Source organism: Camelus bactrianus, chromosome 1 (assembly GCF_048773025.1).
Source record: "Camelus bactrianus isolate YW-2024 breed Bactrian camel chromosome 1, ASM4877302v1, whole genome shotgun sequence".
Lineage (NCBI taxonomy): Eukaryota > Metazoa > Chordata > Mammalia > Artiodactyla > Camelidae > Camelus > Camelus bactrianus.
In genome coordinates this window covers 95,600,830-95,625,852 of record NC_133539.1, presented here as the reverse complement: position 1 = coordinate 95,625,852, position 25,023 = coordinate 95,600,830, and the positions used below count along the sequence as shown (strand labels likewise).

Here is a 25,023-nt window from a genome sequence, read left to right as displayed (position 1 = left end):
AAGGGAGATGTCTCTAAAGGGCCTGTGTATCATTCCAGGGCACGTCTGGGACTCCTTTTTAGTTACTTCCTACCTGTCCATTCAAAAAAACTGTGAGAAGATCTGTCTTTTCATCTTGTAAAAAATAGCTGTAAATTTCTTTAAGTTGCAACTGATTTTAATCCTTATATTTCAAAAAGAAGTTTAACATGAGCTTATTTTTTTTAATATTCTAGATTTAAAAATTTGTAATTACCATCCATTTAAAATGATAACAATAGCTATATTTTATGAAAGGCCTAACCTACATTAGGTTAATTCTCATGAATTCGTTCATCAGCACAATTTTGTGAGGTAGACATTTTAAGTTCACAGGAACTGAGACCTGGAGAAACTGTCCAAATTCTCATGCCTAATAACAGGCTCCAAAAACTGTCTTTTATTTCATGGAAGCCAAGGCCATGGGCAGAGCAGCAGCCTTTGAAAAACTTATCCCCCTGTTTTTAACCTGATTCTCTTACAGAGTGTGGTGCACACACTGGTCATTGCACGAGGTTGGCTGGGGGAGATGGGGACCCAACAACACAGGCAGAAGGGCAAGGTGGCAGCAAGCCATGACTCTCGCCAATGAAAAACTGGCCCATGTGTCATATTTGGCATGTGTATACCTGTTGCCAATAACCCCAAAGTTGACAGTGTTTTCCCTTTAGTCACCTGGTAAGTTAGTCATAAATGAAATAGATTTACTTCAGTTGTCTTCTTTCATTGTGGTAAGAAAGACATCCAAAGTTGTGCCAAGTATTATCCATGTACTACTTTCTCCTGGCTGCCTCAGATAAATTGGATATTTGGTGCCAAACATGCCCTTTTCCACAAGTTCAAGTCAAATCTAACAGAGTTAACACTTCCCAGGGCCCCTGTAGATTGTCAGTATTTAGGGACCCTGACAAACTATTTACAGCTTTTTCCAAGACAGACTTACCAGTACATTGTAAGAATAAACAGACTTCAAAGTCCTCACAAGGAGAAAAACTGTTCTGGCTAAGGCTGTAATTTAGAGTATCTTTAGAGAAGAAAGACTCTGTGAAAAGAGAGGCCCAGAGTGGCCAGCCTCTTTTATACAGCTACCTTTTTCTTTACTTAATTGCAAAGACTAATGACAGGTAGAAAAGTGCTTTCGCAGGAGCGTGGGCGTCTTGAAGCTATAGAAGGAAGTTACACTGTGCATGGGAGTAAGCGTGTGGGTAGGAGTTACACACACTGCTCTGTTGCTGGAGTAGAATAATCATGCATAAACATCTTTACAGTGGCACCTGAACAGAATTAATAAACTCCTATTAAAGGCACTGGATACAATATTTAAAATAAGCACATGTTACCTTTTATATCCAGGAATATAAAAAACATTTCTTTTTTTTTTTAACATCAGGAACAAGGATTTAAAAAAGAGCCTGTAACTTTGACAAAACAAAAGATAATACAAGCGGATTTTCATATATTAATTCAAAAGCTGACATGCTATGCTCTCTGAAAGTGTGAGAGAGAAGCTGGCTTTGTCTGTAGGTGGCATAGCCTTAAACGGTTAAACTCAGGAAATGAACGAAAGTAAACAGCAAAACACAACAAGGTCAGAGTAGTACTGATCAGTCACAGATTTCTTCGAACCTTACCCTCGGGGGCGGTGTGGTGAACACCCTGCACCTTAACAGAAATAACGTCACTGTTTCATGCAACTAGTAATGGGATTCTGTCTTACAAATGAGGAATTCAGGCGGCACAGATGTGTAGTCCAAGCACTGTGGTGGCTCCTCACTGGGCTATAATTCTAGATGTTTGAATTCAATGAAATAAAGAAGAGATCATAAAAATAATGACAACTGCCTATCTTTTGAATTTAGATCCACCTGTTCACACCCTTCTTCTCTTTCACTTCACTTTGCAAATTTATATTGTTAACTGATAATGATTACCTAATATTTCGTATCTGTTGTCCCTGTTGGACTGTATGTTTCAAGAGGCATGGGGTCTTGCCTTGCTCACCCTGTAGCCTCAGATTCCAGGAAAGGCCAGGATTGTGCCAGGTGCTCAGTGACTATTTGTGGGCCAGACAGGCAATTTGATAGCAAAAAAGATATACACTGAAAATGCAGCAGTTACCAGTGGGCTGGTGGCCTACCGCCAGAAAAGTTTGAAAAGGGAAAAGAATGTTTGAAATTGTCTAAAAATAACATTAATTACTTAGAAGACTAGACAGGATCGGGTTTTGTCAGCAGTGACTCATTGCTAAGCCTGTGGCTGAAATACGGGCATTCGAGTCCATCCAGGTGTGGCCAGGAAATCCATATGGGCTGACGGCACATTCACAAAGAAAGTAAATTAAGACTTCTAACATTACCTGCAAATGATATTCAAATGAGAAATGTCCTATTAATTTATTTGTATTTATAGTTTAACTATGTTAGTTTTGTTGAATGAATTCATAAAATAGACTAAAATTTGCCACTTTTTATTTCTGAAAAATCATACATATACATGTGTATGCATATATATGCACGTACATGGAAGCATATATTCTAGAATATATATATACTTTCTGTAGTCTGATAGAAACAAATCCAACAGGAAGTGGCCCAGAATACTCAGAGGCCCTTATGTCATTCTCAAGAGGTGCTCATGATTACAATTTCTTAGAAAGAGACAGGATACAAAACTCTAAGCAAACAGCAACCTAAACATTATAGAACATGTAGGATTATCCTCTGTATGGGCTTCATTGTTTCTCTAGCTAGTTTTTAAGCCCACAGGCCACTGATGCATACCTGGTATGAAGTGACACACATTTTGGTTGCCTAAGAAGCTCCATGCCCAGCCAGGTGCATGACAGAAGTGTCATGTCATCTTGCCTCCCACAACTAGTCCAACTCCCACATTTCTAGATGCACGTGGGCACCATGTTACCCAAACCTAACTCTGTTTGAGACGGTTTCCTGCAGAGCACACTGTTTCTGTTGAGCCAAATAGACTTTACTTGCCAAAGGGAGGAAACAGAGCAGGTCAGTACATTGCCCCTGATTCTGAGTAATTTCATTTCATAAACTATAACTCAGCTCTAGGAAACCTTGGCTGCACATCGGAATCATCTGAGGAACTTAAAAAAATATTGATGCTTGGGTGCCACACCCAGAAATTCTGATTTGATTGCAACCCAGAAATAGGTGGTTGCACTCTATTGATCCAAAATGCAGCCAAAATCAAGAACCACTGCCCTAGTTTCAGTCCCCTCATTTCTAGGATGGGGTCATAAATACCATCTCACGTGTCTCTTGTGAGGGCTCAAAGAGATAACATACATAATTAGGGTCCCTAACATTTTTTTAATTCACCAGTTTTCCATCTTCCTTTATTTCAGCAGGGGAAATAGAAAGGAAAGGCTGTGGGGGTGGGGAGTCCAGGAAAGTGAGGAGGAGGGAGGCCTCCAAGTTCTGCCTAATTAGCAGTTCATTAGGGGTAACAAGTTCTCCTTTTGTCAAAGCAAACACTTGTGAAGGATTAAGCCTCATTCTCGCCTTAGTGTGAATGACTTTAATCAGATAATCGCCCATCACCTAACTGGGGATTTGGTATTGATGATCTGAGGGAAGTGAGGAGAGAGAGAGTTGCAGGGCCTGCCTGGGTTTCACTGAGGGCAGGGGAAGAAGCCTGACTGTCTGGAGCCCCAGGGTCAGGGAACTCAACTTGACCCTCAGTAGGCTTTCTGTAATGGCAGCATGAAAAATAAGAAAAACAAACTTTCTCCTCATGTTGCTAGGGCAATGATTTGCTAAAATTGTTCGCATGAACAAGTCCCTTGTCTGTCTAATAGCCCTTCGTGACTTTTCTTTGCCTGTCCTTGTGCCATCAAGCACTTCACAAACACATGCCAGGTAATTTTACCATTTGTCAGCTGCTTGGGAGTCTGAGGAGCGAGGCCTGACCCAGCCCTGTCCTCCTTGCCATCTGCATGGCACATGGGTTTGTTGAATTTAATTGAATTGTTTCACTTGATACACTCTTTTCCAAATGCTTGAGTTTTTTTCCCCTACATGTATCCCCTCCACTCCCCACCCTCTGACTAGACTAGATTCTGGGCACCTGAAGAAGTCTTAATGATCTCTGTATCCCCAGCGCCAAGTGCCACTCTTGCTACTTTGTCAGTGAGCAATAAGTATTTGTTAAATGAATCAAGGAGCAATGGGTGGCACCTGATGCCTCCATGAAGCCATAAGAATTAATTGACAACTGTACCACTTGGTTCCCACCATCGTGGACAAGGCAAAAAGGGAAGACAAGAAAAGAGATGTGTATCTGAGTCTCCCACCATTTACTCATGTGACAAAAGTTCTTCTTATTCAGAGGTGCCCTTAGGACATCTCTGGAGATACGGTCTGAAGGTAATTTCTGGAAATACATAGGTAAGAAGGAGTAAGAGGTGCTGACAGAAGATCCAGAGATAGAGAATCTACACGATGGAACGAAAAGAGGGAAGCATGTGGAGTGTCATAGAAGCCAAAAGACAGGAACTCCAGAAGTGAATGATAGATAGATACAGCAGACACTTAGGGAAAGAAGAATCAACCTTGCTATTGGCATTTTCAAAAATTTGTTTGCATTTAGAAACAAACAAAGCAATGGCCACATTTTCCAGATGCTTTTATTCTAATGGAACAGTGTTAGTATGTCAACACCTTTGATTACAATCCACAAGATAGTTACACTTGGCATTTACACTGTTAGATCTATTAGGCACTATTTTTAAAAGCTTGCAAGGGGATTCTTGGCTAAACCACAACACATCATTTTAAGAGACAGTAGACAGAATTAGACAATATTACATGGAATTATGTATTATAAGGTAATATAAGAAATATGTCCACTTTGACTTTCTGGCTACCTGTTTCATATTTATTTTTGTAACTTTTTTATTTATGAAAAAAACCATTATTGTATATTTTCTTTTCCTAGTGATAGTCTGTACTAGAAGACATGTGTATACCCCAGATTGAATGTCTAGGAATATATTGCACATTAGACACATGAATTCGGGATCTGGGAGGTAGGCTCGCAAACACTACAACAAGGGGCAGGAGGCTCAAGGGTCTGTTCTCCAGCCTTTGTTACCTTATGTGATAAATGTGGTGTATAATGAATATGAATGACATGGGAGATGTCATTTGTTTTATAAAGTTATGAAATGAAGTGGGAAAAAACCAGTACAAAATTGCATATGTAGTATCGTACCAACTGTGTAAAAAACGTATTGAGAAAAGCCTGGAAGGAAATAGACTGTAATATTACCAGTGACTATCCGTGGGAACTGGAAGCACTGCTAATTTTTTTCTAAAAATATTCTATCTTCAGTAGTTTTGAATCTCCTATACTATGTTGACTTTAAGGAGGAAAAAATCTCTCTCTCTCTTTCACACGGGCTCACACACACAACTCAGCTCTCTCAAGGCCGCTTTAGGCTTCCTCTTCAGCTCTGAGATGGAAGATTCTAATGTTGACTGTATTTCCCGGGGCCCTCCACCAAGTCGCTTCCTCCTGTCGGGCCTCCAGCCATTTGCCGCCCTCGCCCCCGCCAGGGCCTGCTCTTTCAGTTTGCGCTCATCCTCAGCAGTGGTGCATTTCCTGTTCTGAGGGTAACATCAGCCTCCTCCACGCAGCAGCAGTCAAGTGGAAGCTAGTTACCACTGAAAAGCAGAGCTGGGTCTTGTGCCAACTACACCCCCACCCGCATCTCTAATATAACCAAACGCGTCAGTGGGAACCACTGACCAAAAGAATGATTGTAGCTTTGCCTGTTGAGTGTGATTAATGTAAGATCCTCAATCCTCTCACTGGACTGTAAGCTCCCTGAGGTTAGGTATTCCATTAGTTTTTATTTACCACCGGAGCTTCCAGCCCTAGCATGAGCTCAGGTTTCAAGACTCTAGATCTGCAGTTTCCACTGCTTTGAATGATTTTTCCCCAGATATTTCTCCCTTCCTTGAGGACTCTGCTGACCTCTGACCATCTCAGTCCTTGACCATCCTGTTTAACACACACCCTCCCTGCCTCATCCCCTCATCCTGATTTCTTTTTCTTCATAGTGCCTACCTCCATCTGAAATTGCCTCAGATGTTTATCTTTTTCTTTGTATTTGTTCTTTACTTGTTTAGTGTCTGTCTCTCCCTAGCAGACTGTAAACTCCTTGAAGGAAGTGACTGGGCTGTGTTGTCCATTTCTGTAACCATAATACCTAGAACAGGTCTTAGCGTGATGGATGCCCCATGAACATGTGTGAAATGGAAGCACTGTGAGAAAGTGTTTTCTGTGTGGAAAGAAGGAAAGAAGTACGGAGAAATGGAAAGGAGAAAAAGAAAGAGAAACAGGGAAGACATAGAGGAGGAAAGAATTATACTCCTAGAAATCTAATGTGGCTGACTCCTCTTCACATAAACTTGGGCAACACTTAGGCCTATATTAGAGCTTCTTGTTGCCCCAGTGTCTTTAAGAAAAACAATGAAAATAAATGGCCTGAGAGAGTCAGAAGACACTGATACCAGTTCTTCTCTGTCATGGAACCAATTTATGTATACAACGTTCTGGTCTAACAGGAGAACAGGCCCAGATGGACTCTAAGTTTCCATTCTCTACTAAAATTCTGTGGTTCTAAACCTTTAATTCCGAAATGAATTTGTTTTCTATTTCCCTATTGCTAGATGCAAAAATAACTATACTGAAGATTTAGAGTCAACTTTTAGGTAAAATACCTCTATTAATTTATTAAAATTAATATTTTAATGCATAATAATTATATTAACTCATAAATTAATATTTTAACTTTTAATCTTTATAAGTATTTTAAGACAAATATGTTGATTTTATATAATAAAGATCCTAAACTAAATTTAGGTAAACTAAATTCATACAATTCTATCAAGTATATTTATTCAGATACCTGAACAAGTTTGAATTCAGGCTACAGAAGAATGCTTCCAACCCCTTCCCTGCTGTGAAACTGAATGGAGATACATCTGATACATCCATGTTAAGTTAATTCCTCATAGGAGAGTATTTCCAATTCTTTGTTGCCTTCCAGCAGCTTCTTCTCTTAACCATCTATATTTAAACATGGATTAAAAATCATGGGACCTGAATCTGATCTCACTTTTGACAATATCTTGCAATGGATTCTTTCTACCCTGGTATATTAAAAACAGCACTTCTAGATCCACGATTCAAGATCTTTTCATATTTCAATTTTTATAACGCATACCTTCTTGGGATATTTTCATTTTGATGTTGGGTTGGGGGTTGAGGCAGGAAAGGCAAATATATTTAGAAGGCAGCAAGAGCTTATTGACTATAAATGAGGTGTGTAGGACAAGAAAGATCAATTCGCAGACCCACGTACTTACACAGATGCCTTAGAGACTCCCATTTGAATGAAAAAGATAAATGCTATTTCCTGTATCTGTATTATTGGTAAACCAGGTAGTTGATATTATCTCTGAAAACCATATTCCTTAACTGTATTTCTATTGGGATTCATTGGTATAATTAAGACTTGAATGGTCTGAAATATTTCAGGAACCTGTAGTGAATATTCTTTCCTTCATCTGAAAAGGTAGTTTTATTTCATCTGAAATTGTTTTTTATAATTTCCCCCTCTACCCCCAAATGACATTCTTTTTATACTTAAAGATGTTCTCACTCATAAACCTATGGACTATAACTGCCCTTCAGAGGAGTGAGAGAAACCATAATGCTATCCTAGCACTGAGGGAATATTACTGGTATTCTAAATGGGGAACAATTTACTTTTTATTACTACGATGATTTTTTAATAATTTCCACAATTTGAAATGTGGTTAGAATGCCACTGCTAGTTGAAAGCTGACAACATGGTTTAATATTTTTAACATATGATCTAATGTTTGTTACAGTGCTTCAAAATGTTAAATGTCATTATTCATGTTATAGTATTATCAGTGGTAATAAATTAAGCTAAATCAGTGGCAATGAAGTTTTATACCACAATTTATTTCGACTGACTTGTGAGTCCTAGGTTGACCATTGTTTTATATGAGTTTCTTAGCCATCCTTTTTTCCTTTATCTAATGTGAAATAACACTTCCCCCCTCTTCTTTATCATTTACTACGATGTTTATTCTGTTTCTAACATTCAAGGTTCTTTCTTGTATTTCTTCGTATTCTGTTCAGTGGAGCAGAAAATTTGCCTCAGTTTCAATTTCTCTTTTGTTCCCAGAACTTCCCCACCTTCTCCAGTGCTGAAGTGGAAAAATAATTTCCCCTCTTGCACCATACACAGGTTCAAAGTCCTGTTTTTCACCATGTTGTTCCAAACAGCGAATTTTCTAACCCACATGAAAAAAGGACAGCAAAGCTCTAACTTGAAAGTCTACAAGGGTCTGAGAACAAATGAAAATAAATTCCTACAAGCAGGATTAGCCCTTAGCGGGTCATTGGGCATTCTGAGGAGTGGTCCATGGAAGCCAGCGAGGACACTAACCTGCCAGCATAGGTGGCCCAGCTCAGAAGCCAGGGTCTGTGTCATGGCGAATGGAGGCAAACCGGAGGAATTAAAAAGCAAGTAGCAAACAATCCAGTAGGCTAAGCCAGGGATTTGGGAGTCTCCCAAGGCTCCTCCCTTCCTCATTCCCTGCATGAGTCATTTTTCCAGTCTGTCCACACCCATCACCCTTCTTCCATCGGCCTCCACCCCACGTTCCCATTCACTCTCCAAGCTGCGGCCGCAGGATCTTTCTGAAATACAAGTCCAAACTCCACCTATCCCCTTGATGTGTAAACGCCTCTAGTTCATCACAGTTTTCAGAGTAAAGCTGAGACTCCTTGGATTAACACAGACCTACTTTTAGCTCATTTACTGCCACTCCTGTACAACTCTCATCTCTTACTTCTAACAAAGAGACTGACAAGTCCATTGTATTTGCCAGGCTCTTCTCTCCACTGGATCTGGTCTCAACTCCCTTTCCATCTTGATGATTTCTACACACCTTTAAGGTACCCGTTAAAATAACTCCTCCAGGCACCCTTCCTGACACTCCTCAGGCCCACCTTGGGCTTACCGCCATCATTTTAGCATAAGCCCTCAGGAAGAATTAATTGGTTTGTCTCTTCCTAATAGAGGTATTATCCTTGAGGGCAGGGACTCTGTTATACATTCTCGAATCTCTGGCATAGCAAGCAGGCTGTTGATGTAGTTGTTGAAATGAATGCTGAATTAGAAGAAAGGAAGAAGCCCTCATAGCTTGGGGGTAGCTACTAATTGGCAGATAGAAAATGCCCATCCCTATTCTCTGAGAAAGTGTCAGTTTCCTTTAAAATTTGCTTCCACTGTGTGTGCACTTGCGTACTTTTTAATGATTAACACTGAGAAGTGGCACCATAGAATTAATTTATTTATTTGTTCTGGAAGGGAGCAGTGCAAAATATTAACTCAGCATTTTGTGGATCTCGCCAAGGGTCGAGAACTCAAGTGTGTTATTAGTGCCTCTGGAAGTATTTTCGTACTTTAGTACATTTCATGGTGTTTTTCCTTCTCCTCCTTAAACCGTCCCCACTCTCTTCAACACAACCTAACAAACTTGTAGGAAGAATAGTCGCACAATATCTAGCATTTTGTTCTAAATTGTATCCAAAGCATGGAACAAATGTTTTTAATTAGAATCATCATTGAATAAGTTATTCCCTAAATCCAAAGGAAATTCTGCCCCCGAATCTCCAAAACTTGATCACATCACGATAGTCTAGGATTCTTTCCCTTGAAAGTGAAGCCAAGTTACATCCTATAACACCCAGTGAATTATGATTTTGGGTTGTGGTTTCTTTTGCTCCAGTAATAATATGACTTATTTGCCTTGGACTACTCCAGTATTTCAGAAAATAAGTATTTTATGTTGAAAGAGGGGGCTTTGCTTTTTATAAATCATATAACGCAGAGTTGGGAAGGAAGGGGATTTTACATTCCAAATATTATTTACAAAGTAGATGGGAAGCTGGTATGTGAGTGTTCGGGCTTGTGTGACAAGAAATTTTACTAAGGAATTCCAAAACTCTGGACACCCTGTTACTTGAGAAAGATACACACTGGCAGTCTTGCGGATGTTTTTCCCGCCTGTGAGCCATCCAGGTTCAAAAATCGTGTGGTGCATTTTAAGGCGGCAGCTCCATCAGCTTCTACTGTTTTATCCTGATTTGAGACTCACCTTCTGTCTAACCTTGCCAGTTGCCTTACTAAGCCCCATCCATCCACGGGCCTCTTTCAAAAAACGAACCTATCTGTCTGCCCAGCCAGTGGGAAGCCGCAGAAAGTAGAAGGGGTGCGTCCCGTTTGCACTATAGCTCGGAGGTTATGATGTTGAACGTATAAGATGGAAGATACCACCGGGAGGCGGCGGGGATGCACCTCGCAGGCGCCGGCTCGGGTTTCCTTTCGCTCTCTGCGCCGATCGGAACGTGGCAATGACCACCGCCAGCGGACTTTGTTTGGTTGAGGGGCGACGGGGTGGCGGGGGGCAGAGCTGGAGGGCGGCGGAAAGTTGAAGAGCGTTTTTTTTTTCCGCCGCCGCGTGCGTTCCGGGGCTCGACGAGTCCGCCCAGGGCTTCCTGGTGGGGCTGGGCCGGCGGGGGAGGGGCCGCGCAGCAGCAGCGGAAACCAGACCTCGGCGATAAGAGGCTGCACAGCGACATGCAACAGTCTTTTCACTGCAGCTGAATGAGTTGTGGCGCTCACAATGCTCCCGTGACCGGGAACTGACAAGTTCAATTTTAAATCGCGGGCCTCTTGGAATCATGACTCCCACAATGCCTTGGGCACTCGTTCGGCAGTCGGGCTGCCTCTGAAAAAAAAAATGTGAGAGGTAAGTTTCCATTTTCACAGTTTGCTCGCGCTGCTCTGCTGCTCTGCATTGTTCGTACTCTTTCGGGGCTGTATATGGCTGAAGGAGGAAGTGAGAGGAGGCTTGGGGCGGCTCACCACGCTGGATGGTTTCCTATCACACACCATCTCTAGCTGGAGGGAGAGCGGGAGGTTGTGCAGCTGCAGCCCAGCTCCGATCAGCCCTTCCCGGGGCTCTGCGGACACTGTCAGCAACGCCAGCCTCCCATTTGGCAGCTTAGAAAGAAAGAAAGAGAAAGAAGGGGGGGGGGAGTAGGTTGGGGGAGGGGATAAAAGAAACAGGTGCGTGGAAGTGTACTTACAACTTAACGACCTTTGTCGGGGGAAGATGCGAGTCCATCAGATGGGAGCCACGGTTTCTCCCAAGAGATCCCGCATCCCTGTCCCCGGGGCTGCCATCCAGCCCTGTTTTCATCTGGGCCAAATATGTGCACTCAAAGGTTAATTCTCTGCCTGCTACCCATAAATTACGCATGACATGTTTAGCTGGGCTTCCTTATATGGAGAGTGCTGTATTTCAGTCCAGTTTGCCTTTTGCCAAGTTTACAGGGCGGAAGACGCCCTGCATGAGAGGGCTCCTTTTTTTTCCCCAATCGTTTTGTAGTGCGTCACTCAAAAACTGTAAGAAAAGTAAGTATAGACGCTCTCTGGGTGGAGCCGCAGTTAGTTGATTGAATTGCTTTCTTGAGGGGTCGAAAAGAATGAAAAGTAGTTAGGACTTTGATTCTGGTTTTTTTAGACAAAAGCAGGACAAATATGTAGCGCGTCCCCCCCCCGCCCCCCCTTTCCTTTCCTTTTCTTTTTTTTAAACGGAGCCGGAATCTGTTATTGGTAGTAATGTGTCATGTGAGAATACTTTGATTCCAGAGCCTGTAACACGAGCAGGTATATGGGGGAGCTTATCCTTGCCCCTCTCAGAGCACTTTACAACCAGAGTGTTGTAGCCGGAAGAGTAATTGTGCTCTTAAATCTCTCCTGGCCCGGGAGAGTAGGCGGCTGCTCGGGCTCTGTGGTGTATTTCCGCGCAGAGTGCTTCCCTAGGATTCAGACTGAGTGAGAAGCTGCCAGGAAGGTTATGCCACTGTCTTTACTTTGTGTGCCCACCCGCCCAGGCACAAGCCGACAGCAAATGGATGGTAAACTCTGCCACACTCTGAGGAATTTCTTAAACAAATTAATACACTGAGAGAGAAGTCATAATTAATGCCTTTGGATTTGCAGGCCCTCTGCAATGTGCTTTGAAATACTACACCAGTGGACACGGTGTTCCTCCCTCCTGGATTTGAACACAGTGTCTGTTTATACGCAGAGGGTATTTAGTACATAACGATTCTATACCAGCGTTTAAGTGATCCACTCCATGTTATCTCCGTGGGTTCCTGAGAGCGTTGGTGTTTCTCCCTGTCTTGCTGTTGAGATAAAGTATTATCACTGAGACAAGCTAAAATGAAAGTTCAAGGACTGTAAAATTCACCCCAGGAATACTTAGTTCAATACTTACAGAATGTCTTGAGTATAGTATGATAGCTAGAGACGCTGACTAGTTATTTTGTAGCCTGAGAAAGCAAATAGTTGTCACTTGCATCTTTGCTTTCTTTAAGTTGGTGACAACTACAGCTCAAAACTGTATTTTAGGAAGCCTACCGAGTTCTGATTTTCATCAGTGTTGTGTATTTGCACAACAGGGGTGAATTTTTTTTTTGTATTACTAGTGTGTTGTTAGGCCTTCTTTCCAAAGGTAGACATGGCTTTTAGTTTTATTTGTTGAATGAGGGGGTTTCCTCACCGAGGACGACAAGAGTTGCCTTTTGTGTTTTAGGGAACAGATTGGGTCAGCACCAGAAAACCAGTTCATCATCCATCGATAATTACAGTGTCACTTAAGATGTGATAATCAGGTTTTATTATTACTAAGAGAGTCAGAAAACCTCACATGTGCCTAGTTTAATTTTTTTCCCCTCATGTAACTAAGAACAAATTTGTGTGCAGATACACAGCAAGTGTGGCACTCCATGCAGCTATGCCAGCCCAGAATCCAAAATGTTTTATGGTTTGAGATATTACTGCTTGTGTTTACATTTCCACATTTGGGGCAAACTTAGACTCCAAGTTGAATTCATTAAGTTCTGATTCCAACATTCTGTTCTTCCTCTGGGCACAGAATTCCTATGAAATGAAACACTGGGTTCTATTCCAGACCAAAAACAGACTATCCCAGGGTTTCTCCTGGGGGGAAGGGGACGAGTAATATCGTTATTTCTCATTGAGGAAGGGTGTGTGACTTTGTTATGTAAAATTTCCTATCTTTACTTTAAGCAAAAAAATTGCCCTTGCATTTATCATTGTCTCCATATATTAGGCCTGTAGTTGACATACCTATTTATGGAAATAGAGAATAGTCTTGCTGCACCTTCTGGCTTTCTGCTTAGTGATAGAAGATGCAGAGATTAGAGAACATCTCAGATCTTGCTTAGAAGAAGCTGAAAAGAATAGGTGATTGGGGTTTCTTACACTCAAGGCATCAAGGTGGGCAGTAGACGTGAAGTCAGTGGAGCAGATGAAGGAAGTGAAATATAGTCCCTTAAATGCTTGGCTCAGTTTAAAGTCTTAACGGCAGTACTAATCATAGTGGGCTGCTCTATAGGAAGATTTTTAAAGTATGTGGCCATTTAGGCCAAACAGCTTCATATTTTTGGAATCTAGAATGTGCTTTCCAGTACAGTAGCCACTAGTCACATGTGGCTGTTGAGGACTTGAAATGTGGTTGTCCGGACTGAGGTTTGCGCTAAGTGAAAAATACATCCAGGCTTTTGATCACTTTGTACAAAGGAAAGAATATAAAGCATCAGATACTTTTTAAAAAATATTAATTGTATGTTGCAATAATATTTTGGATATATTGGTGTCAGTAGAATATATTGTTAGATTAATTTCACCTGTTTCTTTTTCCTTTTTTTTTAAATACTGTTACTAGAAAACTTAACAAGTGTGGCTTTCATTGCCTTTCTTTTGGACATGGCTGTTTTAGAATAAAGTAAGAAAGCAATATTCTGGGAGAAACTATGAAGAGTTTGCAAAATAAAATGGACTTTTATTTTAACAAGCTAAAGAAGTTTATTATATGTAGAAATACCTAGTCTTTCTTATCCATTGTAACCGAAATTTGAGAAAACACACCACCTAACATCTATTTTTATTTCCTCAAAACTGCTATTTAGTTTAGAGATTTAATGGTGAGGTAGTAATAACAGAGAAAAGGCTTATAATTAGGGGATGAGTCTTAACACCTCTCAAAGGCCAGAATAGAGTATGATTGCTACTTAGGAACTTTTTAGAGACACTATAGTTATCATTGTCCTGAAGTTACCAAATAAACGAGTCACTTAAAATTTATTTTAAAATAGAGTTTTCAGTAAATAGCAATTATCTTCAAATGCTTAATATATATTTTCCTTTGCTATGACTTTCCTTCCTTAGAAAATAAGGACACCAAATAAATCCAGACAAACTCCTGACTCTGTAAATCAAAGATGAATGAATTCACGAGAAAGAAAGATTTTCACCTGTAGGGAATAAGGCATTGTTTTGAATGTTAGGAAAGGTAAAAATACGTTTCTGCAGTAACGTCATGGGCTTTGAAGAATTCCTACGCACGGAGACATTGTCTTTATAGTTTGAACACATTCTTGAGAAAGCATCTGACTGGTAAACAAAGCACAATGGCATAGGTCCTGGAAACATTCCTTTCAGATATTTTCATAACCAAAGTACATTTTGCCATGCACAGTGAGTGTTAAGCAAAAAAAATGCGGTTCTTTTCTATCCATATAAAGTATGCTTGCTTTTATTGCCTTGAAGGATGCCAAAGATATAAGACAAGATGGATGCAATGGGCTCTTCTTTGGTAGGGGGGAGGGAGCAGATTTTATGGAGAACCTCAGAAGAGTTGCCTCCCGGCTTGGTGCCATCTTGAATCTCCCTCCCACTACGTGAGGCATCAGGGCCATTAGTGTCAGTGCATGTGTGGAGCCCACGGGGAACAGTGATCCCCATTAACTTCATATATTGTTTCTGATGAGTCATGGAGCAGACTCACTAATGGTTGGAGAAGTATTGATTGCAAAGCAGAGGATTCAGGAAGAGCTATTGACATGGCACTAAAAGTCTTTAGACATATTTTGTAGTTGTAGAGTTGAGGTAGGGAACTTGGTGCCTATGTAGTGTTTTTCGTAGTATAAGAAATAATTTATATAAGCATTACAGCTATATCCTTGAAAAAACACTTAGCAAATATAAGGTTGTAGTTTTCTACTTATTACTATTAGTCTTTTAATGATTCCGTTACATCTCTTTCAGATAACGATTCATATTTCCCAGAGGCATCTTACCACATGTGCCTATGATGTCCATAAAAATGAAAAATCTTTGATGGATTTATGTCAGAGTCTTGGGCATTTCTATATTTGGCACTTTCCCCACTAATTTTGAGAACTTACTCTAGGTTTCTGTGATTACCCTTTGTTTAAACAGTTCAAGATATATTAATCTCAAGATGAAATGTAGCCATATTAGATAGAGTAGAGAATTAGTTTTCCATTGAGATCAGTTATTTTAAAATGGTGATGTTTCTGAAGTATCATGCTTCAAGAAGTGTCTTTGCTCCAAAAGACAAACTTTCATCTTTTTTACATTGTTTTACAAAATTGAGAGTTTTATGTTACATACCCAAAGAAGTGAATAATAGTTAATAACATACATACTTCCATCAAGTGTAGATACAATTTGTATGTGAGTATATGTATGAAGATGTGACTTTTCCCAAGACAATGTCAACTGATTAAAATCATCTGTTTATTAAATAGCATAATATTATTAAAAAGAATTATGGTAAATACTATATAATCCAAAGGTTGATGTCCATGTATATGACAGCTTCATTCCAGTCCCTCTTTGGCTCAGGTCACAAAATGAAGATATTTCTTCCTCCAAAAGATTCTTTAAAAAAATGTATATTTAACACTGGATTTTCTCTGTATTTTCATTTTTAAAAGCAGTTTGGGAGCTATTAACTAAGAATGAATTTATTTAAAAAAACTAACAAAATCCTAGGATCATGGGAACATGTTTAATCGTATGAAATAAACACTCCATGCTGACTTGAGGTATTACTTAATTTTTTAAAGTTGATTTATAGGAAAATACATATTGTGGCAAAAATAGCAAACTAAGCTCAGTGACCTCTACCAAACTTAATCAAGATGCACCTTGTCCTCAAAGAGGTGGCAGTCTGGTGTGGGAAGTTAGGTTTTGAAGTAACTGTAAAGTAGCAAAAGAATATTTCATAAGCAATTGTTAGATACCGTGGTATGGAAGTTTGGATAAGGAAAGATAAGTCTTAATGTAGCTTTGATCAATATATGTAATAAAGGGAACAGTTCTAATGCATAAATAATGGGAAACAAAAGGTATTCTTTATTTTTCAACATTACAAAAATATTATCCTGTTAAAGCAGCATTAATTATATCTATTCAGTGATAGTTCTGTGTTTTTCATAATGTTGATATTTAACATCCAGACACAGGATATTCATACATGTTCTAGTTTATTTATCTAGTTCATTTTGCTGATAGAAATACATAATTTCCAAATGTCCTATACTCAAATATTGATAGCTTTATCATCTGTTTACTGTTGAATAGTGTTCAGAGGTCAACTTTTGAAGCCACCAAATAGTTACAAATGTATCAGAAAACCGAAGTGGGTAACTAAGGTGACCAGTGGATGTAGAAAAATTGTTCAAGAGAAAGCTAGGTTAAAAGTAAACGGATAATTACAAGGTTGTTGGCTGAAAAATCTATATATTAAGGTTAAGCAGTAAAAATAATATATGAAAAAACCAGTGATTTCATTTTGGGAAAGGAAATGTATAATGAGAGAACAACAATGAGAGAAATATGTATTAGGAAGGAGATTTTAATCAGAGATAGCCAGAGTATCCAGTTTGATGTGACGCTGGATAAAAGAAAAGTTAAATTAAAACAGAAGATATAGCTGATGATTTTGGACACTGGTAGAAATGTCACAATTGTGAATACAATTTTTGGGGTTTTCAAAAATAATTCATAAATCTTTTAAGTACATAGTCTGTGGGAGATGTGGTTACATTGTGTATACTCACTGTACTCAAAATCCCTGCCCACTAACTGTTTTCTATAATGATTATGACTGGATAGACTCTTCCAGAAAATTCTAAAAAGCCTAATTAACAATAGTACATGCAGTAGGAGTGTGAGGAACTATAAACAGTGAAAGACTTTACAGTTTAATAGTTAAGACACATCATTAGCAGGTGAAATAACAAGAATGCCAACTAAGGCATTAAGCAGTTCCTATTCATATTTAGAACATCATTAAAGACATTTGTTGAACTTGACTTAGTTTTAGACCTTACAGACCAGACTGTTCCCAGCTTATTCCAGCAATCCATTTGTCAGCATTGTTGATGATGGTAATAATGATAGGTGAATATTTTATTTGTTTTTGTCTTATCTGATCACAAGAAAAGAATTACCTCTACGATGATCTTTTAGCACTCTATTTAGATAGATAGCTCTTATCCTAGTAGAGGGATGGTCTGGGGTGGGGTGGTGATAGTCGGGTTAGGTGATCGTTAGATAAAGAGTAGGAGGGCAGATGGCCTGCTGTGGGGGGAAGTTGGTGGGAAAAGCTCTGAGCCATTAAGTGAACTTCCAAGTCGGTATTCTTCAACCAGGGAACTCCCTCAGTGATATTTCTGTGTACTAATGATTAGCTTTCAAAAGTCCTGGCTATGAAATGATACATCAGTTTCTATAAACACTATATCTAAATTTGTTTTGAAAGTCCAGCGTTTGTTGCAGTGCAGGCAAACTACAAAAACAGACCTCACTGGGTGATAACATGTTTTGAAAAGTAGAACACCTTGTAAATATAAGAAGTAATAATATCATTGTTGTTATTATCATTTAAAAATTATTGTATCTTTATATATTTACTGCATTTTCTCTATATCTTGAAAGGAGTAGTAAACTTTGGGGGGTTGGGGCACAGACAAGTCTCATAATGTATAGATTTTAATTTACCAAACCAGATCTGACTAGGTTTATGGGCTGGGAAAACCATTTACTCTTCCCGTTGTGTAATTTTGACACCTGTGAAATTATGAACATGTAAATAATAGTTAATAATAGAAGTTGCCACTTGCTGTACATTTCTTTCCAAAATATCTCATTTAATCTGACAGCTTGTAAAATCTGCCTTCTGACTTTTATCTTAAAGATTAAGAAGCATGAGTAGAAAGCACTTTTTGTCATTTGCAGACCTGTGAGACTTGTTTTTTTCCTTTATTTATTCCAGTGTCCATATTTTTAACCAATTTTTTGTCTTGCTTGCAAACATATACAAAGCATAGTGATGAGGATAAACATTAACAATGATTACTAACATCTTGGACTACTTTCTGTGTGCTAGGATAAGATTTATGAATTAATCCATGTATTCCTTAGAACAGCCCTGTGAGATAGGTACTGGTAACATCTTGGTTTCACAGATGGGGAGACGGAGGTTGCCTGTGGTTTCCTAACTAGTAAGTGGCATAGCAAGGAGGTGACCCAAGGTGGACCAGTTCTACAGCCCATGCTTGTATGTAAAAGAATAAACAGGATTTAACAAATACTCGTTTTGGGTACCGATAGGAGATTGAGGCCATAAACGGATAGGAGATTGAGGCCATTATTTGGAATAATCCAGAGGAGTAACACTTTCTGCAGCATTTGAGGAGACTCTAGAAGAATGGCTAGAAAGTAAGAGGATAGAGAGAACGGGCCTCAAGGGAGGCAGTTAATAGGGTAGAAGAAAGGAGGCATCGGGTGGGAAAGGGAGATCGGAGCTCCACTTTGGAGAGCACTGAGGAACAGGTAGGAAGTTTGATACACAATGGAAACATAAGGAGACATTCATTAGGCAAGTAACCATACAGGAGTTGTGTTTTAGTGACTTTTTTTAGGGGAAGAATAGGACATTTGTAGGATGAAGTAGAGCTGATGGGGTAGAGAAGAGAGACCAGATGAGGGCAATGACTGGGGAATGAAAAGGACACGTGTGCTGGGGAAAAAGTGACAGGCTTGGGGTCCACAGGATGTAGCAACTCATTAGATGTGGATGTTAAAGGTGTTGGGCGGTTTAAAAATGATTTTAAAAATACGGTAAGAGTTTTTAAAACTTTTCATCCGAAATTCCTTATTTAAAACTTAAATTGTTAATGTTGTCCCTGTCCATCATATTGCTACTTGTAAGCTCTTTTAGTTTGAAGAACTAGATTTTAAAATATCACTCAGAGAAAAACACCTAAGATTACATTTTATCAGGGACTATGACTTCATTAAGTAGATGATACGTGTTAAATTCTTTTTTTTTATATATATATGTATATATTTTCTTGGATGTTAAATTCTTAAAACAGTTCATTTCTGTGTCAGTCTTTTTAAAGCACAGGATCCGATGAACTATAGAATGCCATTAATTTTTTATCCCAAGCTGGTAATTCTGAAGTAAGCGTAATTTCATCTTTAGGGCTATGTTGTTATTTGCTAGGAAGTGTCTCATTGTCGCTAGGCAGCTCTGGTCCCGTTAAAGTTCATGCAGAACGCCCGTGTAAAGTATCCTCTGTGATAAACCAGGTGGCAGATAGATACATGATAAAACAAGTTTGCAATGTGCTCAATGTGGCTGACATTTATACGGTTCAGACCTTGCTATTTTAGGGAAGGTATCAGTGTAACCATGATATTCTTTTTCCTGGAAATAAAAATCCTTAATAATCTGACAGTCTTATAAACAGAATGTATAAATAAGTAGTTGCATTGAGTTAACATTTACCTGGAGTTGTAAGGATAGTTATATTTCAAATAGAAAGCTTTACAGGAGTACTCATAGGCCTTTCTTCCTAAGGGTCTTAGATGCTTTTTAAAGTAAATGGCTTCTGATAATTTAAGCAGAGGATGTCCGAGCAGTGACTGTATTTAATGTACATAAGATCTCACAAAATCAACAGTTTTCAAGAAAAAGATTCTATTTGTAACTACTTACCAATTTATTCATTTAGATGGTCAATATCCACAGAAAATAATTTTAAACTTGTACTGTTTATGTCTTTAAATATAGAAAGTTTATATAGAGCTAGAGAAAATAATGTTAACAATGCTTTATATCTCCTTTTGTTTATATGCCTGTTAGTATTATGTGAAAACCGCATTTAGAATATGCCTTTTTCTGTTATTAGACTTTTTTTTTTTTTTTTTTTTTGGCCTTATCTGGTTTTGGCCTTGTGCTATAAAGATATGATAAAAATCTGTTCTGTTGAATCATAAAAAATACTTAGAAAATGTTCATTTTAAAGTAAGTAAGATTAAATAATATTAAAATTGGAAATTATTCTTTGCCTTCCTATTCACTGGGCCAATTTTAACTGGACAAGTTTACTCCAGATTACTTTGAGCCATTATTTGAATTTCATTGCTCGCACACTCCAGAGAAAGCTGCATGGTGAACTTAGTGGCAGTCAGATAAGGCAAGTGATCTTAAATACCCCATCCAGAAGACTTTAAGAGACTTGATGAGCATTGCAGAAGTGAACAACAGGGGATACAAGGGCATCTTTAGCCCAGGTGTAGAGACTCTCTGAGGTATTGCATGACTTTTCCAAAAAATAATTTGAAATGTCCAGAACAATAATTGAGACTATTGAGAAAATATATACTTCAAATGGGATTCTGCATAATGCTTTCTGGGGAAACCACATTTACTGAAAATTGAATGTGGGAAATGACTCTCTTAGAAAAATATAGCTTGAAGACTGGATTTTAAAAGTAGATACCGTTTTGGGAGCAGTTAATATAGGAAGAAATTATTGTTACTTAGTAATGGATTAAAGCTTACTAAGTGCTGAGGTCTTTTCACTTAAAAAGTTATTTTCCTCTGTTAATAATAAGACGACAAAGGAAAATGAATTTATCCTTTGTGTTGTGCAAAATAATCAATTAACAAATATATCTTGAGCACCTATTAGAGTTGAGGGGTTGTAGTAGGTCAGGAGAGGAGGTTTCAAAGGAGAATTACATAGTTTCTATTCTTCTGTGACATGTAATTGAGTTGGGGAGAAGGACATGAAAAGTTTACTGTACAACTGAATATTGGCGCCATACAATTGAGTACCATAGGAGGAAATTCAATGAAGGAGGGAAATTCAAAGAAGGAAGTCTTTGTGGAATGCATGCATGCTGTGTGGAGGAGGTGGTGCCTGACAGGCTGGAGATTGGGCGCTCTTTTCAGAAAAGGAGGGAAACAGTATGAACAGGGTGATACTAGCTACCATATTTGAGCATCTTCTCTATGTGAGACATTGCTGGCTTATCTTCATTTCAGGAAAAAAAAAAAAAAAAAAGAAAGAAAAGCCCTAGTCATAGTGCTGCACCATTAGGGAATAGGCTTGTGTGGCAAGAACCGCCGTCCTTTTGATCGAGATGAGGAAACTGAGACTCAGAGAGGGTAACCTAACCTAAATTTGATTTAAAAGGCTAGCAAATACATTTTCATCCTTTGACTTTGACATTGGATTACAGATGGCTTTCAGTTTGACAAATGCTTATAATCTTTGTTTCTTAGGTTTATAAAAAACTAAGCAAAATAAAACACACCAGCCTTCCTGTCTTCAGCAGGTATGGTAAGGGCGTGCAGTAGTGTGACTTGTTATAACATGGCATTTGGCCATTTGGGATCCTCTCAGAGGAAGGGTTTTGAAGATAATGTACTTTCACACCAATAATGTGATGCTATAAAAATTTCCCCGAGAAGTGATAGGGTGGCTCCAGAACACATGCTAAATTTGTTTATCATCGTGTGGTCATTGTATGCACTCACGTTGCGTCGTTTTCACATGCCAGTCTGTGCTCCCTGTCTTGCTTGTGAGGTAGCATCGCTTGTGACTTTAAAAAGGTAAACTATTCATTGAAGACTTGTTCCCTTGGAGACTCGTCTCTTGCTAAGAAATTCCTCTCTTCAAAGAGCTATTTCAAACATATACCAAATAAAATTGTATATTGTTTAGAGAAGGAACGTGGAAGAATCGTATGCCGTTGCTTTTGCCCTCCAAGGAAGGCACTCTTATTTGGCAGCACTGAGTTACTTATTGAGTGTAGCTGTCCCAGTGCCACCTATCATGCTTTATCCACTTATCAGAGGATAGAGAGGGGAGTAAAATATGCCCTGTTCTCGAGTAGTTTCCAGTGTAGTGATGGAAAGAGTCACAAGTAATGTACGAGCAAAACAAAGTGGGCATGGAGGAGCCAAGAATAGGCTGCTTGTGGGCAGAGTGTGGAATTTGCCTAAAACCATCCAGTAGACACATTAACTCTTTATATACTTTGTGTATTGGAGAAAAGACAAAATCAAATCATAATTTGTTCAAATTACATCATTCAATAGTAAAGATATTTATCTGTCTGTCTAAGTATTTGATAAATAAGCATGACCCAAATGTAGAGTCATCCTAGACTAGATAGAAGAGATGGCTTTATTTCAGATGTTGGCACTTTCGGAGAGCGGTGGGGACGTGTAATTCATCTGAAGCTCCTTCGTACTAACTCCCTGGTTAGGAGATTAAAGCACTCAGTATTGACAGTCAGATTTCAGAGCCTGCAACTTTTGTGTTAACAGAAAACAAAAATCCATAAGAGAGAGGTGCACTGTATTTAACTTTAGGGACAAAGAGTTTTAGATATGCACACGAGGCTCTTTTTCCTCCAGCTTTTCTTTGTGTATAGGAAATAAAGCTGTATTTTGTAGGCCAGCTTCCAAACTTTCAAATGGTGAGAGTACGACAGTGCATTTTCTGTAAGACCCCATTCAGCAGTGAAGGGCTTGTTCCCAGGATTGATTCTGCATTCTAGGTTGGGAAACTCAGAATTTTTATTTTATTGCTTGCCATTCTTCATTTATAATCATAAACATTTATTTAAAGCCCACGGCATAGAAAGCTTCACTGTAAGATTTTGGCTGAAATTTTCAAGAGAATTGAAGGATATAGGTTCTGCCTTTTGTTTTTGTTTTTTTTTTTTAAGTTTATGGCACAAAGGAAAAGGTCCTTTCATTGTGAAATAATGAAAACAAAACAGGAACCACAAAAGACCAGATCATCAGCAATCATAATTCTAAAAGTAGCTTCGTACTCGGTAGGCACTCACCCTCTTGCTCGTGTGACCGTGCGCGGTTCTCACACAGCGCTGTGAGGTCGATGCATTGCTGGCCCTGTCTCTAGTCCACAGGTGAGGAAATGGGGGCTCAGCAAGGTGAAGGTCAGGGAATTTGCTCACGGGTCATGCAGCAAGGTACCGTGAGTGCTGAGCTCTCAGCCCAGCAGTTTTGCTGTTTGTCTGCCTGTCTGTTTCGTCAGGATGACATGACTTAGGCCCACAAACACTTCATAGCAATGCAGATTTGAGGCCTAGTCCCAGTTAGTTCTGCGGAGGTATAATGAAGGAGGTGGGACGTGAAAGGTGGGTTTTGAAGCATTGTGGTCGTAAAAACAGCAGACGAAGGAGCGGACTTCGAAGTTTCACCGGATTGGAAAGCAGGGCTGTATCGAGTGGCCTAATCTGCCTGTGTGGTTTGCTGGGTATTAGTTCTGCTCACACCTAATACCCTCTGCCCCGGCACTCGCCAAGATCAGCAAAATCTACTTTTAGACTCAAAATCATTACCACCTGTGAAGTTTCTGGTGTCACTTCTGAATGACATAGCATTCTGCCAATTGCTCTGTTGGATGGCTATAAGTGGTACATTTTAAGAAGTGTCTTGAGCCCATAAAAGAGTGTTACAAATGCTCTTATAATTTATTCAGCTACATTATTGAAGGCATTAGGGTAATTCAGTTCATTTCTCTCATCATTAAAAAACAGAAATCTGTTGCCAACATTAAAGTAATCAAACATGTCATTGAGAACTGACATTCACTTGGAGATTTCTGGTGAACGTTTCTCTTTCCCCCAATCCTTATCAGAGTAATTAGAGCTTGTCTGGGTGTGTGTCTTGTGTGCAAGTATGTATGTTATATCCATGTATACATGTATATTCCATAGAATATTATGAGGTAGTCTGTAAGTTGTAGCTAAAAATGCAACAGAATAAATATATGAAGCTAAGTGATGCATTCACCAATAAAGTTAGTTTATAAGTTTGCTCTGAAATACTATATTTAATACCATTTTATGGTTCTTTGCACTGTAGGACTTGTGAAAATAGAGTATGCCAGAGACAAAACAAAAGGTATTCTAATATACATGTGTGAATCTAAATATATTATTACTCTCGAATAGTTATTAAGGCTTGAGATCAAATAGTTGATAGAGTCTGTTATTAAGAATCTTAACTGTGTCCCAGTAAATTGATTTCTGTTGCTTCTTTTCTTCTACTGGTGTTAAACTTTGTCCTATTCACTCAGTAACACTTTTCTATTTGTACATGACCTGACATTAATGGATTTGAAAAATATTTTCCCTTCATGTACCAAGAATTCTCAGGCATATTTTTAAAGATAAATATTCCATGCTAACGTACTAATTTGTTGGCAAGAAAATTAAGCACTTATATTTCAGTTCAATAGTTCTATGATAAATGAAGTGTAATTAAACATGCAGATTCTGCAACATTCGGTTAAATATTAATTTGGGTTCTTTTATATTCTAGGCACTGTGCTAGACATTGAATATATAATGGTTAACATAAACAGATGCAATTATAAAATTTAGACATCTCTCAAACTTCAAATTGGCCATTGCAGAAATAATGACATATTATTATAGTTCTTGTTGCCACAGAATTTAAATAATCTTTTCAGTAATTAAAAATTATTATTTATAGATTTCAGTAAATATTTATTTTAAAGCCTCTGTCAATGTTAGGTTTACTGTGTATAAGTGAAGTAATTTATTTTCGGGTAAAGAAAAATGCCATTTTATGCTTAGAATTACGTATTTGCTTTACAAGT

At 38.8% G+C, this 25,023-nt stretch overlaps 1 protein-coding gene across 21 annotated transcripts in view; it reads left to right on the top strand.

Annotated features, from left to right (window-relative positions):
• The window catches only part of MBNL1 (muscleblind like splicing regulator 1), a 190,384-nt gene that overhangs the window by 11,262 nt on the left and 154,099 nt on the right, over positions 1-25,023 (top strand). For 15 of the 21 annotated variants that reach the window (XR_012508973.1, XR_012508974.1, XM_045514484.2 and 12 more), the window contains exon 1: positions 10,766-10,904. The exons of 3 other annotated variants lie outside the window; for them this stretch is intronic. The gene's annotated coding sequence lies outside the window, so the exon portion shown is untranslated. Of the gene's footprint in view, positions 1-10,763; positions 10,905-25,023 lie in introns of those variants that run through there. 3 more of the 21 variants (XM_010952007.3, XM_045514487.2, XM_045514486.2) reach the window with 2 other exon arrangements.